Here is a 17,803-nt window from a genome sequence, read left to right on the forward strand (position 1 = left end):
TGCATTTATGTCCATGCCTGGAGGTATTAGCAGCTCCAGATGTCCAGATCCTGCCCATCCTTATAAGGTAGCCTCAGTGGTCACAGAACCCCGGGCACCTCTAGGTGGATTAACAGTCAACTTTGACACAGCTGTTAGAGTGAAAGGGACCTCGGGACTCGCATCCTCCCGGTCAGCCCACACATTCTGAGAGCTGTGTGGCCTCACGTAGACAATGTAAGTCAATCTCTGGTGCCACTGTCATTGCTTAAACAAGGGCAAAAGCAGATAATGATCAGGGCAATATTTCATTGTACTGGGTGACCTGTCCATAAGCCTTGCATTGTTTAAACCCTGTAGCACGCTCTCAAGGCAAGGTGTCAAATACATCTCACAGTGGCACTTGATAGATAGCCTAGTGACCATGACTCTTGTTGCAAATCTCCTGCACAGCTGGGACAGAGACAGTCAGTGTCCACCCATGGTTCCTCTCCATAATGAACTGTCCCACTAAATGTATGCCTTCTGTGAGTGCGGACAGCCACTTCTGTGAGAGGACAGCCACCAACTCAGTGGACATGCACACATTGTTTGGAAAATGAAGCCCCAGGAAAAATATCACGATTGATGATAGCTATTTTGAAAAGGTCGGATTGAATGCAGTCCTCTAACTTTTAATCAAGAACAAAGTCTCATAGAAGACTTGCTAAGTACAGAGCTTCCACTGTGGATCCTGGAGAGGCAGTGATCTGGGAAGATGTCCAGAGGATGGGGTGATTTAGTGAAAGCTCAAAACAGGCAGGAGAGTCATGGGTCTCTGTCATGGGAAGCTAGCATGCATTTTTCAGTTCAGTTCAGTTCAGTTGCTCAGTTGTGTCCGACTCTTTAGGGGCCCCATGGACTGCAACATGCCAGACTTACCTGTCCACAGGATTACTGTGATATTGAATGGTTTGCCTTGGAAACAAACAGAGATCATTCTGTCATTTTTGAGACTGCACCCAAGTAGTGCATTTTGGATTCTTTGGTTGACTATGAGGGCTACTCCATTTCTTCAAAGAGATTCTTGATCACAGTTGTAGATATAGTGATCCTCTGAATTAAATTTGCCTATTCAGGTCCATTTTGGTTCACTGATTCCTAAAATGTTGATGTTTACTCTTGCCATCCCCTGTTTGACCACTTCCAATTTACCTTGATTCATGGACCTAACATTCCGGGTTCCTTTGTAATACTGTTCTTTACAGCATCAGACTTTACTTTCATCACCAGTCACATCTACAACTGGGTGCTGTTTTTGCTTTTGCATCAGCCTCTTCATTCTTTCTTTTGTCTCTGCTCTCATGGCTCAGACGGTAAAGCATCTGCCTACAATGCAAGAGACCCCAGTTTGATCCCTGGCTCAGGAAGATCCCCTGGAGAAGGAAATGACAACCCACTCCAGTACTTTTGCCTGGAAAATCCCATGGACAGAGGAGCCTGGTAGGCTCCATGGGGTTGCAAGGAGTTGGACATGACTGAGTGATTTCATTTTTATTCCTTTCTTCATTCTTTCTGGAGCTATTTCTCCACTCTTCTCCAGTAGCATATATCTTTTTGCCTTTTCATACTGTTCTTGGGGTTCTCAAGGCAAGAATGCTGAAGTTGTTTGCCATTTCCTTCTCCAGCAGACCACGTTTTGTCAGAACTCTCCACCAAGACCCATCTGTCTTGGCTGGCCCTTCGTGGCATGGCTCATAGTTTCATTGAGTTAGACAAGGATGTGATCCATGTGATCAGTTTGGTTAGTTTTCTAACCAAAAATTTGTGGTTTTCATTCTGCCTGCAGTCTTATGGGTAAGGGTAAGAGGCACAAGGAAGCTTCCTGATGGCAGGGATGGGCTATGGGGGAATCTGGGTCTTGCTCAACAGGTTGGGCCATTTAGATTAAATCTTTAATCTAATTTTCTGTTGATGGGTGGGGTTGTGTTCCCTCCCTGTAGTTTGGCCTGAGGCCAAACTATGGTAGGGGTAATGACAGTAATGGAGACCTCCTTCCAAAGGACTTAATGCTAGAAAGCTCCAGCTCCCAGGGCTGTTTTATTCAGTACCCCTGACCCTGCCCGTGGCAAGCTACTGTTGACCCACACCCGTGCTTGGAGACTCCTGGACACTCACAGGCTAGTCTGGCTCAGTCTCTTGGGGGTCATTGCTCCTTTCTCCTGGGTTCTGGTGGGCACAAGATTTTGTTTGTGCCCTCCAAGAGTCTGTTTCCCCAGTCCTGTGGAAGTTCTGTAGTCAGATCCCACTGGCCTTCAAAGTCAAATTCCCTAGGGGTTTCAGTCCCTTTGCTAGAACTTTTGCAGCAGTGCAAAAACCTCTTGGTATAACTGTTCTCCAGTTCGTGGGTCATCTGCTCAGCAGCTCTATGGTGGGGCTAATGGTGATCTCCTTCAAGAAGACTTTTGCCACAAACCGTGCCTCCCAGGTCTGTAGCAGCCAGAGACTCTGCCTCCATGCAAGGCCTCTGCTGATCCATGCCTCTGCAGGAGGCACTCAAACCCTTAAAGGCAGGTCTGGCTTAGTCTCTTGTGGGGTCCCTGGGTCCTGGTGCACACAAGGCTTGGTTTGAGCACCCTGAGCTACTTTGGAGGGTATGGGGTTTGATTCTGAATGTGATATCACACCTCCTACCATCTCACTGGGGCTTCTCCTTTGCCCTTGGATGTGGGGTATCTTTTCTAGGTGGGGTCCATCATTCTCCTGTTGATAGTTGTCCATCAGTGAGTTGCAATTTTGGAATTTTCTTGGGAGAAGATGAGTAAACATGCTTCTACTCTGCCACTTTGAATCATTGTGTTGAATCAGCATGCATTTTAGCATTTCTTTTTTCTGATCTGTTAGGTTCCCATTCATTAAAATGCAGAAACTCTGATTTCTTTCCTGTTCCTCTCCTTCATCCAGCAAAGAGGATGATTTAATGGCAGCTCAGTCATAGTCACTAACCTCCCACATGCATACACTCCACCCCATGTCCTCGTCAAGAAAACAAACCACGAGCAATTCCTGAGCAGCCTCACCAGTGTTCTGACAGCTACTCTGTGTCCCTCTAGCTCCCCATGAAGAAGAGGTGCAGGAACTGCCCCAAGCCTGGACTGAAGAGCAGGCTTTGTGTACCTGGGAGGTAAGCTCAACGTCTTTATCTGGGATAAGAGTGTTGCTTCACTTCTTTATTTTTTATTCAGTCATATACAGTTATAGAAATCTGACAGTGTACATTACCACTGATATATGCAATTTCCTTGACTGGGGGAATATTGAGGGTAAATCTGTTATCAACACAGACCTGATTCAATTCATGGGGCTGCAAACTGATGCAGGAGCTATGGAGAACAGTGTAGAGACTTCTTAAAAAACTGGAAACAGAACTTCCATATGACTCAGCAATACCTCTGCTGGGCATACACACTGAGGAAACCAGAACTGAAAGAGATACACGTAACCCAGTGTTCATCGCAGCACTATTTACAATAGCTAAGACATGGAAGCAACCTAGATGTCCACCAGCAGAGGAAAGGATAAGGAAGTTGTGGTACATGTACACAATGGAATAGTACTCAGCTATAAAAAAGAACACATCTGAGTCAGTTCTAATGAGGGGCATGAAACTGGAGACTATTATACAGAGTGCAGTAAGTCAGAGAGATACCAATATGGTATATTAATACATATACATGGAATTTAGAAAGATGGTAATGACCATCTTCTATGCAAGGCAGCAAAAGAGACACAGATGTAAAGAACAGACTTTTTTGGATATTGTGGGAGAAGGCGAGGGTGGGATGATTTGAGAGAATAGCACTGAAACATGTGTATTACCTTATGTAAAACAGATGACCAGGGGAAGTTTGATGGGTGAAGCAGGGCACTGCAGGCTGGTGCTTTGGGATGACTGAAAGAGATGGGTGGGGAGGGAAGCGGGAGGGGGGTCAGGTCTGGGGGACACATGTGCACTCGTGGCTGATTCACGTCAATGTATGGCAAAACCCACCACAATATTGTTAAGTAATTATCCTCCAACTAAAATTAAATAATTTTAAGAAAAGACTCCCCCTGCAGAATACATTAAAAAAAGACAGTATCAGTTACTTTTGTGTAACAGAAGGTACTTAATCTCTGCAGAAATTTTTCCTCCTTGAAAAAGACTTTTGTAATTGTTGGTCAAATTGAAATGGTGAGATCTTACATGAAATAGTCCAGCCTTTTCAACAGGGGTAGGAAAGTTTTCTGTTTTCTTTTGCGGCCATTGACATATAGAGTTTTCTGAGGGCAAAGTCCGATAAGAGAAGACTTAGTGCAGAGAACACAAGAGGCTGACACCCTCACACTCTTTTCTTCTTTCTATTCACCTCACACTCTTTTCTTCTTTGTATTCACAGGTGCACAGAACAGCCTATGAATATCATCAATACTAAAGGGTCATCCCTCTGCTGAGGAAAAATCCAGTTGATGAAGGTGGGGCTCTCTTGCCGGCTCTGTTTGTAGAGGCCCCCTGACCCTGGATCCCTACAGGCAGTGAGGGCTGGGATATAGAGCAAGAGATTGATCTCCCAGGAAAACGCGCTGGCCACATTCTAGTGTCTCCAGACGCAATTGCATCAGTTAGAAGGTTTGTATTGTGTGAATGAGGGTGTTTGGAGGTGGGCATGTGTTGAATCCACATAGTGTGATTGTGAATCTTCCTGTCTGCATATTTCCTCAGGAGATATTTCCTGCAGCACACACACAAGGGATAGTGGCAACTAAGAATTCAAAGTAAACTTGATTGTTAGCCTGGTGACCATGACTCTTGCTGATAATCTCCTACCTAGATGATTTAGAGACCGTCAGTGCTTACTCTGTGCTTTGTATAATCAACTGTCCCACTAAACTTATGACCCCTATGATTATGGGCAGACACTGACCCAGTGGACATGCATACACTGTACAGAAAATACATATTGATAGGGAAATATGGTTTTATTGATAGTGGCTATATTTAAATGGTAAGAATTCAGAACCTTGTATATTTGATTTTCTTTAAGACAAGTAATTAATAAATACAGTAGCATACTTTGCCCAGGATTGAATTCACTCCTCTAACAGAGTTTGCTTTTAATCAAGTACAAAGTCTCATAGAAAACATGATGAGTAGAGTAGCAGCAACTGTGGATCCTGGAGGAAGAGTGATCTGGGAAAAATCAAGACACTGGCAATTTAGCAGGAGCTAAAAACAGGCAGGAGGAGTTTTTGGTCTCTGTCATGGGAAAGGAGAATGCCTTTTAGAGTTTTCCTTTTTTAGATTGAATATTTCCTTTTGATTAGGTTCCTCTTAGCTGGAAAACCAAAGCTCTGTTTTCATTTCTTTCCTCCTCTCCTTCACTTTCCTTCCTCCTCCGAAGAGGATGGATGAACACAAGTTCAGCCCATGCTTATTAACCTCCCACATCCATGCACACGAGGCCATGCCCACACACAGAGAAAGCCCCCTGCATGGCTCCTGAGCAGCCTCACTGGTGTTCTAACAGCTTCTCTGTGTTCCTCTAGCTTCCACTGAGGACCTGCCAGTGACCTGCCTTGCGACAGGACAGAGGAGATTCCATGCATCTCCAAGGCAAGCTGTCGGGAAGCTGTTTGTTTTTTCCTGGTCTGAGATAGAAATATTGGTTCATTTCTTTTTAAATAGAATTAATTATGTGTATTTGTGGATGTTCGTTCCAGATATAGATGATTCCCTTGATTGAAAAAGTATGGAGTAAGAGACTTACTACCAGCTCATGATGCCTGTCCTTAAGGATTAAAACTGTTAGCATTCCTCACACTCTAGAGAGTACAGAGTTTTCTCTCCTGGAGCAACTTTTCCTCTAGGAAAAGAATTATGTAGTTTCCAACCTAAATGGACTGGGAAATACCATTCTCCGGGAAAAGGTCTTGCCTTTCATCCTAAATCTGTGTGCTCTGATCTTGCTGGGTCCCCTGGACTCTGCCGTTATTCCTCATCAGGTTTTGTACTGACACCAAATGAAGCAAAGACTGCGCATCACTGTGATCTTATCCTCATCGTTCTTGTCTTCTGTACTTACAGGTGGCCCTTTCAGCGTATGCATTCTAGAACCATTTGCTTGGGGAGGAAATGCTTTGTAGATGAGAAAGTTGGGGCTTTCAGGCGGTTTTAATGTAGAGGTGAAACTGATTTGTAATTCCTGCTAGAAATGCGTATAGGGGCCCTGTTGATAGAAAGTAATACAAGTAAAGTAATACGGCCTTCTGTAGCTCCAGGAAGAAGCTGTATTATGGTTAGCAGTGTAGTTTTGTGTCTATGGGACTGGGTGTGTCTCTATGTGTAATGAACAGTATGATTCTTTGTGTGTGTATGAATTTTTTGTATTGTGATTTCCTTGATTTATGTCACCCTTAAACATCACTGTTACTGGTGTCAACTTCCCCCCAAAAATGCCCATCACCTCTGCACCATGAATGAGTATGTATGTAAAAATTAAAGTATATACATTCACTGTATACATTGATTTTATACCAAGTGAACATTCTTTAACCTGGAAGACAAATCCCATCACTACCCAGGGAAATGTTTGCAGGATTATTTTTAATTTTTATGTATTAGCTGGGTCTTTTTTGCCGCACAGGCTTTTCTCTGCTTGTGGAGAGCGAGGCCTCCCCTCTAGTTGTGGTGAGTAGGGTTCTCACTGCGGTGGCTTCCTCCTTGCAGAGCACAGGTTCTAGGGCTCTTGGGCTTCAGTAGTTTTGGCTTGTGGACTCAGTAGTTGCTGCTCCTGGGCTCTAGAACTGACTCAGTAGTTGTGGGGCACAGGCTTAGTTGGTCTGTGGCATGTGAAATCTTCCAGGATCAGGGATCAAGCCCAAATCTCCTGCACTGGCAGGCAGATTCTTAATCACTGAGCCACCAGGAAGTCCTACTGGCTTCTTAATGAACAAAACTCTAATTCAGAATGCCCCTTATTGGGTCAGTTACAGCTTCATTTGATAGTAAATCTCACCTCTTAGTACGTCTTATGGCATTTTGATTGGTCATGATTCATCACTCTGCCACTTGCCTCATTCAAACTCTTTCCTATTAGAGCCTCAGAATGAATCCTTCCCCCTCACCTGAGACACCTAGTTCTGGGGGCCTCCTTCCTTCTGCAGGGAGCCCCTGGTGGTACCTACATGCCATACCCAGTTCTAGAGGAATCTGAGAAAGGAGGAGCCTCCAGGTGTAGATGGAGGAAGTTCACTCCAGCTTTGCCTCTTAAGCTTTGATGTGTCCATTCAGTCCTGCTAACTCCACGCATTGTGTTGTATAGCACGTCTCTAGAACTTTTCCATGTTGCAACTAAAATTTTATAACCATTGAACATACACTCTCCATGTCAACCTCCTCCCAGCTGTTGGAACCAGCCTTCTACTCTCTGATCTCTGAGTTTTGCTTTAGATACCTCAGTTAAAGGAAATCATGCAGTATTTTTTTCATCCTGCGACTGGCTTATTTCACTCTTACTAATGTCATCCAGCTTCACCCATATTGGTGCCAATGACAGTATTTCCTTGTATTTTAAAGACTGAATCACATTCCACTGTACCTATACTCCACATTTTCTTTATTGATTCATCTGCTTCTGGACACTGGGCAGTTTTTCTATTTGGTTGTTATGTGCAATGTGGCTATAGACATGAGATTGTAGATACCTCCTGGACATTATAGTTTTACTCCCTTTGGACATCAAGTCTAATGAGTCATTGCTGGATCTTAGGTTGTTCTCTTAATAACTTTTTCAGGGACCCCAAACTGCTTTCCATAATGGCTATGCCATTTTACATTCCTACCAACACGGTATAAAAGTTCTGCTTGTCTGCATCCTTGCCAACAACTGTTATTCTTTGTTTTTTTAAACACATCCTGAAAGGTGATATCTCCTGTTTACTTGGTTTCCATTTCTCTGATACTTAGTGATGCTGAGCACTTTTCCTATATATATTGCTCACTTCTCTGTCCTCTATGAAGAAATGTCTATTGAAACTTTCTACACATTTTATAAACTCAGTTATCTGCCTGCTGTTGTTTTGAAGTTGAGTTGTTAGCTGCTTCTGTATTCTGGGTATTGGCCCCTTATTCAGATACAAAGTTTGCAGATACATCCTCTCATTCTACAGGTTCCCTTTTTATTATGTTGATTGTTCGGGAGATTATCCTGTTTTCACTTGGTAATTTTAGAAGCTTGGCAAAGATCATTTGGCCACACATGTGATTTGTTTGAGAGCCCCTTCTTACGGGTCACTGGTCTCTGCCTGTTTTGCTGCTGCCACAGCGCGGTGTTGACTGCTGTGGCTTTCTTACGTGTTTTGAATTCACGAAGCCTGAGTCACCATTGTTGTTCTTTGCTCTCAAGATTGTTTTTTCTCTTTGGGTTTCTTTTGGGTTCCACAAGTATTAATATTTTTGAATTTTTTTTCCATTTCTTTAAGAATGGCATGGGACTTTGTGAGTGGTTACAATGTATATGTACATCACTTTTAGTAGTAGAGGAAGGTCAACAGCACGGAATATTCCAGTCTATGAATGTGGTATGTCACTCCGATTACTCGTCTCTTCTTTCTTTCAACAGTGTCCTGTGGTTTTCAGTGCACAAATCTTTCACTTCCTAAGGAGCATTTTCCCCTGCCTTGCTTGGGTCCTCTAGAGCCAGGGATAGGAAGGATGGGCTCATGAAGAGAGTGAAAGTCCCTCCCTCCCTGCTGTACCTACTCTCTGGTTACGTGTAGTACAGGTGCCCTGGGCCATGCCCTTCACGTCTGCCTATAAGTGGGTCCCCAACTGGGAATTTTCTATTGGTCTGAGTGTCCACCTTACTATTGAATGTTCACAAGGACTCTCCCAATGCCTGGCCTGGGTCCAAGAGCCCCAGATATACCTATATATGAATGATCACATCAGACCATTAAACATTCTGCAATAAAGAACCACCAAGGGACAGGCAGTTAGTCGTGTTTTCCTTATCTTTCCAGCTTATAGAGTTGAACTTTCCAGTATAGTGGCCACTAGTAAGATCTGCTCATCTGTAAATAACAGAATTCAAACAATAATAAACTTGTTATATTTTAAAAAACACACAAAACCTTGGGGCTGGTGCACTGGGATGACCCAGAGGGATGGTATGGGAAGGGGGGGTGGGAGGGGGGTTCAGGATGGGGAACACGTGTACACCCATGGTGGATTCATGTTGATGTATGGCAAAACCAATACAATATTGAAAAGTAATTAGCCTCCAATTAAAATAAATTAAAAAAAAAAACCAAAACAAAAAACTTTTGCAATGGCCTAGTCACACTAGCCATATTTCAAGTGTGTCCATAAGTGTTGGAATTTCAGGTTGGTAAGCTTGAAGGTAGGAGCTATATTGGGCCTGTAGAAGTGTAAGGTTGAAAGGTGATTCTCGCAGCATCTCTCTCTCATGAGAAATTTTACAACTGTGATCAACGTCTTGTTGAAAGTCTCTGACTCCACAAAGCACAAGGGTGGTCTGGGAACCTTTCGCCTGGAAATGAGTGGGTCAACTTGTATAATAACTAGATTGTTGCTCTTTGTTGTGTTTCTACAGAATGGGTTGTGGAGAGCATTGCAGCAGTGGTATGGAAGAGAACTCAGGTAGAGATCAACTTTCAGGTGGGATTTAGAGGGAGAGGATTCCTGGACCACTCGGGTTATACCTGCTTCTTTGGAGATGAATGAAGGTGAATATAAACTGAGAAAGAAGAAGCAACTATGCATAGCATTTTGATTTGTTCTTTTCACGTTTTAATATAGTGGAGCTGTGTGTCCATGTGCTTTATCGTACTCTGCTCGTAGCCATCTCTTCTTGTTTTGAAATTTAGAAATGTCCTTTCTCACAAGACTACTGTTTGCTTATCTTTTCATTGCCAAATGCGAACACTTAACTTCTGGCTAGTACCCGCAGGGTATTATGCACAAGAGACTTTGGCTTCATCTTTAAATTATCCTATGATAGCCATATCCTAGTGGGCACAAAAGTCTCATAATCACTTAACACTGGAGACCAAGTTCTTGGAGTGAGAGTTAGGTGACGGGTGAGATGTGAACTCTCTCTGTTTGCAACTTCAGGACTTGCGGCTTCCCCTCATGTTTGTCGGTACAGTTTATTTGTGTAAAGGGTGCTCTCAGGGTTGGATGAGTAAAAGCACACGTGCTCTGGGGTGCCTGCCTGGGCTCAGTCTCCTGGAGCTCACCTCAGCTTCCACACCTCCCCAAGGCTGATATGCTGAAGGTGCTTCCACATGAGAGCGGTCCATGTCAAGCTGCCCCTAGAGAGCAGCATGGCTGCAGATTCTAGAGACTGTGAAGGGGACGCTGGCTTTCTTTGCACACTTGCTCTCACAGCCTTGCTGACCTGGTCTCCTCGGACTGACCAGACGCAGGTCAGAGATTCAGAGCAGCAGGACCCAGGGTCACTGCTCCTCTTAGAACCCAGTGCTCCATCCAGACAGCCCTGACCCTGCTCCCCACACCCCAGTTGCCCACCCTCTGATTTTCTTCAAACATTCTCAGGTCTCATTCCTCCCAGTCCTTCCAAGGTTGGGGTAAGTGCTGTGTATATATGAGGTGTGTATGTATGGGGCTATGCTGTGTATGTATGAGGTGCTGTGCATGTATGAGGCTTCTCGATCTATAGAACCTTTGTTGCACCATTTCAGACTAAGAGAATGTGGACATGTTACTTTAATTCTAACATTGTTTTCTTCCACTCTAACGGACTAAGAGACTTATGCAATTGTTTTGAGAATTAAGTATCTCCCAGTTAGCTACATTTACCTCAGGCACAGGATACTTATTTGTTATGTGAAGTTGGTTATGTATCTAGGCTGTTGAGGAAAATGATGCAGTGAACTTAGGACTGCAGATATCTCTTTGTGATACTGATGTAAGTTCCTTTGTATATATATCCAGAACTTTGTTTGATGAATCATATGGTATTCTGTTTATACTTTTGTAAGGGACCTTTGTACTGTTTCCCACAAAATAGCTGCAAAATTTACATTCCCACTAGTAGAGTCCCAAGGTTCCAGCTCCTCACATCATGGCCTTAACTTCTTAATTTTTTTGTCTTTATCATATACAACCTAACAGGCATGAGGTACTGGTTTGCATTACCCTGATGATTAGTGAGGTTGAGAACCTTTTCCTGTGTCTGTTAGCCATTTGTATGTCTTGTTCCTGAAATGTCTGTCTAAGTCTTCGCCCATTCCTCAACTCATTTATTTACTCTTTAAAAATTTTCATTTGTTTTACATTTGAGTTGTGGTTATTATTTGAGTATGACCTCCTTATCTGATATATGGTCTGCAATTTTTCTGTACATTATATTTTCATCCTACTGACTTTTGAAGAGACTACCCATTCCCTATTTTGTTGTCTTAGAACTTTGGTGAATTTCATTTGAACGGGTTTCCATGAATTTACTTGAAGGCTCTTTATTCTGGTTGTTAGGGTTATGTATCTGTTTCTACGTCAGTAGCGTACAGCTTTGATTCCTCTTGTAATGTGCTTTGAAATCAGGAAGTGAGAAACTCTGATCTTTGTTCTCAAGATTACTTTGTGTATTTGGAAACCTTAGTGGTTACCATCTGAGCCACAGACTCTCTGGTGGCTCAGATGGTAAAGAATCTGCCTGCAATGTGGGAGACCTGGGTTTGATACCTGAATCAGGAAGATCCCCTGGAGAAGAGAATAGCAACCCACTCCAGTATTCTTGCCTGGAAAATTTCATGGACAGAGGAGCCTGATGAGCTACAGTCCATGGCATCGCAAAGAGTTGGACACGACTGAGAGACTAGCACACGGAGTGGTTCCATATATATTTTGAATTTGTCTTTTCCATTTCTATAAAAATGATATTAATATTTTGATTTGTATTGCAGTGAAGTTATACTTATCTTTAGGTAGTGTAGAAATGTTAACAATACTAAGTCTCCAGTCTATGAGCATTCCAATTACTTGTGTCTTGTTTCATTCTTTCAGTATGGTTTGTAGTTTTTAGTGTAGAGGTTATTTCCTTTCTGAACACACTTTGTCCTTGCCCTCCATGGATTTTTCAGAGACAGTGGTGGGAAGGATGGGCTCATGAAGAGATGAAGTGTCCTGCCCTCCCTTCTGCACCTGCTCTCTGATTATGTTTATCACAGGTGCACTGGGTCATATGTCCATTACCTGTCTCCTCAAGTGAAACACCTACTGGGAATTCCTCTAAGATCTGGGTGTTGACATAACTGTTTCAGTGTCCCCAAAGGCTCTTGAGTACCTGGGATGTGTGCATGAGCCCAGGAAATACCTACAAATAAATCATTAAATCAGGCCATCCAGATATTCTGCAGAAGCTGTTGAGCTACACTTCACAGACCTTTAAGCCCTGTACGTGGCTGGACTTGAGACCAAAGAAAGATCCCAGGGTCAAGGACAGAGATATCAATGGCTTGATAGATGGGATGTCTTACATGTCTGAAGAAGAAGGGTCCTGGAGAGACACCCACTGTGGATAGCAGGTAACTGGCAGATCACAGCAGCACCAGCCTTCTTCACTGTGGGGGGATAAGGAGTCTACCAGTTAAAGGGAGAATAAACAGCAGATTGGCTCATTGGTCACCATTGGTTACCATGGAAACCAGTAGAGGGCCATATCCCTCTTAGTCCCTCAGGCTAAATGTTTTCATGGGTCAGAGGTTAATCTATCAATAAACAGCTGTCTTGACATGTCCAGATAATGCAGAGGGAATAACCATGTGAGGGATGGTGGTGGTGGTTTAGTCACTCAATCATGTCTGACTCTTGTGACCCCATGGACTGCAGCCTGCCAGACTCCTCTGTCCCTGGGATTCTCCAGGCAAGACTACTGGAGTGGGTTGCCATTTCTTTCTCCAGAAGATATTCCCAACCCAGGGATCAAACCCATGTCTCCTGCATTGGCAGGCAAATTCTTTACCACTGAGCCACCTGGGAAGCCCTACACCCTCCCTTGTGCCAAAGTCCCCTGGTACTCCAAAATCTGTTCTGTTATAATCTATCAGAAATGGTAGAATATTTGGTGCTGATCTTAAGATCCAATCAATTTTCCCAGGTGGCTGAGATGATAAAGAATTCAACTGCAATGCAGGAGCCCTGGGTTCTAGCCTGTATCAGGAAGATCCCCTGCAGGAAGAAATGGCTATCAACTCCAGTATTCTTGCGTGGAGAATTCCGTGATAGTAGGGCCTGGTGTGTACGGTCCATGGGGTGGCAAAGAGTCGAATACGACTCAATGACTAAGCACACACACGTATATAAATATGTGTGTGTGTAGCGTATATATAGTGGTTGTTGTACATTGCAGTTGGAGAAGGCAATGGCAACCCACTCCAGTACTCTTGCCTGGAAAATCCCATGGACGGAGGAGCCTGGTGGGCTGCAGTCCATGGGGTTCCTAAGAGTCGGACACGACTGAGCAACTTCACTCTCACTTTTCACTTTCCTGCATTGGAGAAGGAAATGGCAACCCACTCCAGTGTTCTTGCCTGGAGAATCCCAGGGATGGGGGAGCCTCCTGGGCTGACGTCTATGGGGTCACACAGAGTCGGACATGACTGAAGTGACTTAGCAGCAGCAGCAGTACATTGCAGTGTGGTAGCCACTAGCCAGATGTGACTGTTATAATTTCAGGTTGATTAGAAAGAAGGTGAGAGCTCTAATTGGCTTGTAGAATTGAGAAGTTGAAAACTGACTTTTTCAGGATCTCTATCTTTAGGTTTGCAACTGAGATCAGTGTCTTATTGAAGGGCTCTGACTGCACAGAGCACGGATGACTGCCATCTGCTATCCACAGTGGGGTGTCTCTCCAGGACCCTGGGAGAAAGATCAAGGTCTTGCTTGAAAGCCAGCAGGGCCTCAACTGGAGCAGGAGAAGTGGGTGGATCACTCATTCTAATCACCTGTTGCTTATGGTTGTGTTTCTATAGAGTGCCTTGTGGAGAGCATTTGCTGCAGTGATGAAGAAGGGGACAGAGGTAGGAAACCACATTCAGATGGATCTGATGGGAGAGAATTCCTGGAACTTTTAGAGTTAAACCGCCTGCTTGGAGACTGAGGAAGGTGAACATGGAATCAGGAAAAAGGAAATATGGGCAGAGCTTTGGTTTGTTCCTTTCATATTTTAATGATATGATAGAGAGATTGAGTCCTTGGACTTGCACTGTGCTCTGTTTATAACCACCTTTTCTTGCTTTGCTCTTCAAAACTTATTTTTCCCATAGGAGCTGCTCTTTGTTGCTTTTGTCACAGACTAATATGGAAGCCTGGACTCTGGTCAGCACATCTGGGGTACTGCACACTGCAGACTATGTTTTCTATTGCATATTGAACTATGATGACCATATCCTGGTGGGCATAAAGCTCTCATTGCCACTTGACACTGGAGACAATGTCCTTGTAGGGCATGTGAGGTGGTGGGTGAGATATGAACTCTCTCCTTCTGCTCTTTCAGGACTTGAGGCTTCCGCTCACGTTTGCCCTCGCTGTTTATTTGTGCACAGGATGCTCCCAGGGGTGGATGAGTCACAGCACACATGTTCTGGGGTCCCTGCCTGGGTTCAGTCTCCTGGAGCTCATCTCAGCTTCCACAGCTCCCCGAGGCTGATGTGCTGAAGGTACTTCCATGTGAGAGGTCCATGTCGAGGTATTCCTAGAGACTCTCCATTGCCGCAGGAGTCTAGAGGCTGTGAAGGGGCTGCTGGGCTTCTTCGCACACTTGTTTTCACAGTCCTGTTGACCTGGTCTCCTGGAGTTGACCAGGCTCAGGGCAGCAGGTTCTGGGGCCACTGCTCCTCTCAGAACCCACTGCTCCATCCAGGAAGCCTGTCCCTTTCTCTCCCGACTCCTGTCCTGCCCCATCCTGTGTCCTTTCCTTACATCTTCCTAGGTCCCATCCCTCCCAGTTTTCCAAGTCTCAGTGCAAACCCAGCAGCTACCATGTGTTTATTTTGGACGATCATTGTCACATCATAATGGCTAAATGAAATGGATGTGTTTGCTTTTGTCCTCTCTAAGAGTCTGGGCATACACCATGATCCTTCCTCCAATGTGCCCAGGTTGGATCCTTCCCCTTTGACTGTAAAGTGGGTGGGTTGGACCCATCCCCAGGTCCTCTCCAGCTCTAATTCTGCCTGATTTGAGAGCCATGATTGGAGACGATGGCCACACATCCATGATCTTTCATCCAATGAGCCCACATTGGAGAACTCTAGGGTAGGTGGAGGTTCAAGGAGGAAAGAAAGGAACAGTGATTAGAGGAGAGGAATGAAGAAGGAAGTAGAGAGGAAGCAGCGGGAAAAGGAGGAAGGCAAGGTTGTAAGCAGAGATGCATGGAGACAGTGACAGCCTGGAAGAGGAACAGGTTGACCCAGCCTCATTCCTGGTCACACAAAACTTGAGTGTGGCAACAGGATATCTGGGGTAGGGGGCAATCTCTTGAGCAACCCTTTTGGAAAGGCCCTTATCAGGTTATTCCTTCCTTTCCCACAGCTGTCAAGGTGCCAGGAATTGATTTGTGGGTGCATCCTGATCCCAGACTAAGCGATGCCATTTTTATGTCTTTATTCTCTATGCTTTTAGTTTTTACTTTTCAGTGGGCCTGATAACCTATGTGCTCCTACTTCTGCTGACTCCATCCTGAGTCTGCTGTTTGACTTTGTCAAGACAATGACTTCCTGTCCTGGGCTCACAGATAAGCTGCATTCCACAATTGATCTAATTGCTGGGTCTGCGGAGTGCTCCCCCTCCTCACCAGCGGCAGGCTTCCCACGGTGGGCTTCTCCACTTCAGGGAAAGGACTTTCTCCAAGTCTGCATCTACTTTCATCAACAGCAATCGTATGTGATGCCTCTTCTCAATCTGAAGACATCTAACAATCCTAAGAGGGACTGGTGTAACACTTGGTACCTGAACTATGGACATAATGTGATTTTTAACCTTGATTATACTTTGTCTTGGTTTAATGATTGTTTTGCTGCACAGAAGAAGACAAATGGGTCTAGTCCGGTGGTTTTTCTACTGGATGTTTATCAAATATGGGATGAGGTCATATGGCTAACTCCTGAAAAAGGGACACCTAATGTCTAGTGCCCCCATATGCTGGGAACAAATGGAGCCATCCCCAGAAGTTAGCCAGCAACTTAGTTATAATGGCTGGAAACAACTGGGATTTTTGCCTCAAGAAGCAATGTAATCATTCCTGTGTCTTCTAATCCCAGTTGAGGTCCTCCTTTTGACTGGCCAGACACTAACTGGGACTAGATCCCTAAGTTACACTGGCTTGCTCCAAATGGCACCTACTGGATATGTGGCTCTTATCTATGAATGTGGCTTCCCCCCAGATGGTTAGGGAGATGCACCCTAGGTCTCCCTGGTAGCTCAGTTGGTAAAGAATCTGCCTGCAGTGCAGGAGAGCTGGGTTCCATCCCTGGGTTGGGAAGATCCTCTGGGGAAGGAAATGGCAAACCAATCCAGTACTCTTGCCTAGACAATCCCATGGACAGAGGAGCCTGTCAGGCTATAGTCCATGGGGTTGCAAGAGTCAGACATGATTTGGCAACTAAACCACCACAAGCTCCTAAGTCAAGCTTGTACTCATGGCTTCATATTTTCAGAACGTCCAGAGAAGCCTGCTAATTTGCCACACCTTAGAGCTCACTGGGCAAGGTCTGTATTTCACTGGTATGATTATTTGGCTGTAATATTTGTTCCCTCTCTGGGAACTCTAGACCTTATGCTACAAGTTGATGCTCTGATTAACTCTACTCAACAGGCTTTACAAGATTCTCAAAAAGCTATTTCAGCCCTTAATGCTGACAAATACAAATTAGAAAGGTGGTTTTACAAAACAGATAGGCCTTTGATATTCTAACCAGCTGCACAAGGAGGGACTTGTGCCATTATTCAAACCCAGTGTTCTACATATATACCTGATATGAGCACGAATGTTACTCACTTTACTAAATTCAGGAACAAGATGATTCAGGCTATGGATACTCCTAAGGCCACGTTGGGAGACACTAACTAGTTTCCACATTAACTAATGGAAAATTATCTTAATTTTAGTAACTATAATTGTTCTGTTTTTACTGTTTGCTTCCTGCATCTGTAACAGTGTAGCTGGATTTGTTTCTAGCCACATGAAGACTTTTAAGTTACAAATGGTTGTTCAAACTCTTATGAGTGCCATCGCTTCCTCCAACTGCTACTTGGGGCCCTTGGATCAGAGACCCTCTATATGAGGGTAAGGAGTAGATACTGCCTCAACAATTTGGGGTCTAGCTACACCACCGTATAAGGATGGGAAGGATCGGGACCTCTGGAGCTGCTAACACCTCCAGGCACAGACATAGATGCAGGGATCCCCTTGCTCCATGACTAAGGTTCTCATGACTGAGTGATAAGTGCAGGTCAGGGGTCCAGAGCAGCCACATTGGGACCCCTAGGTTCTCAGTTTGCCTTTTACTTGGGAGGTCAAGAGCTGAGAACACAGATCCTTGCACCCTCTCAGCTGACTGAAGGGTGCATGAACTGAACCTGGGTTATGTTGAATGCATAAGCGGGAATGCAAAGACAGTGTGCAGTGGTGATGAGACTTTTTGCAAAAAGAAAATTGACAGGTTTATTGTTTAAGAGGAAATATCTCCTGAGAAAATACACAGACAGGCAGATTCACAGTCACACTATGTGAGTTCAACACATGTCCACCTCCAAACACCC

At 44.4% G+C, this 17,803-nt stretch overlaps 1 long non-coding RNA gene across 1 annotated transcript; it reads left to right on the forward strand.

Moving 5' to 3' along the window:
- Window positions 1-2,380: 2,380 nt before the first annotated feature.
- Window positions 2,381-16,516, forward strand: LOC112585552. Its single transcript, XR_003109976.2, has 4 exons — window positions 2,381-3,142; window positions 4,398-4,473; window positions 9,612-9,744; window positions 14,014-16,516. It is a non-coding gene; the product is annotated as an uncharacterized LOC112585552 (long non-coding RNA).
- The last annotated feature ends 1,287 nt before the right edge of the window (window positions 16,517-17,803 follow it).

The sequence above is a fragment of the Bubalus bubalis genome, chromosome 6 (assembly GCF_019923935.1).
Source record: "Bubalus bubalis isolate 160015118507 breed Murrah chromosome 6, NDDB_SH_1, whole genome shotgun sequence".
NCBI lineage: Eukaryota > Metazoa > Chordata > Mammalia > Artiodactyla > Bovidae > Bubalus > Bubalus bubalis.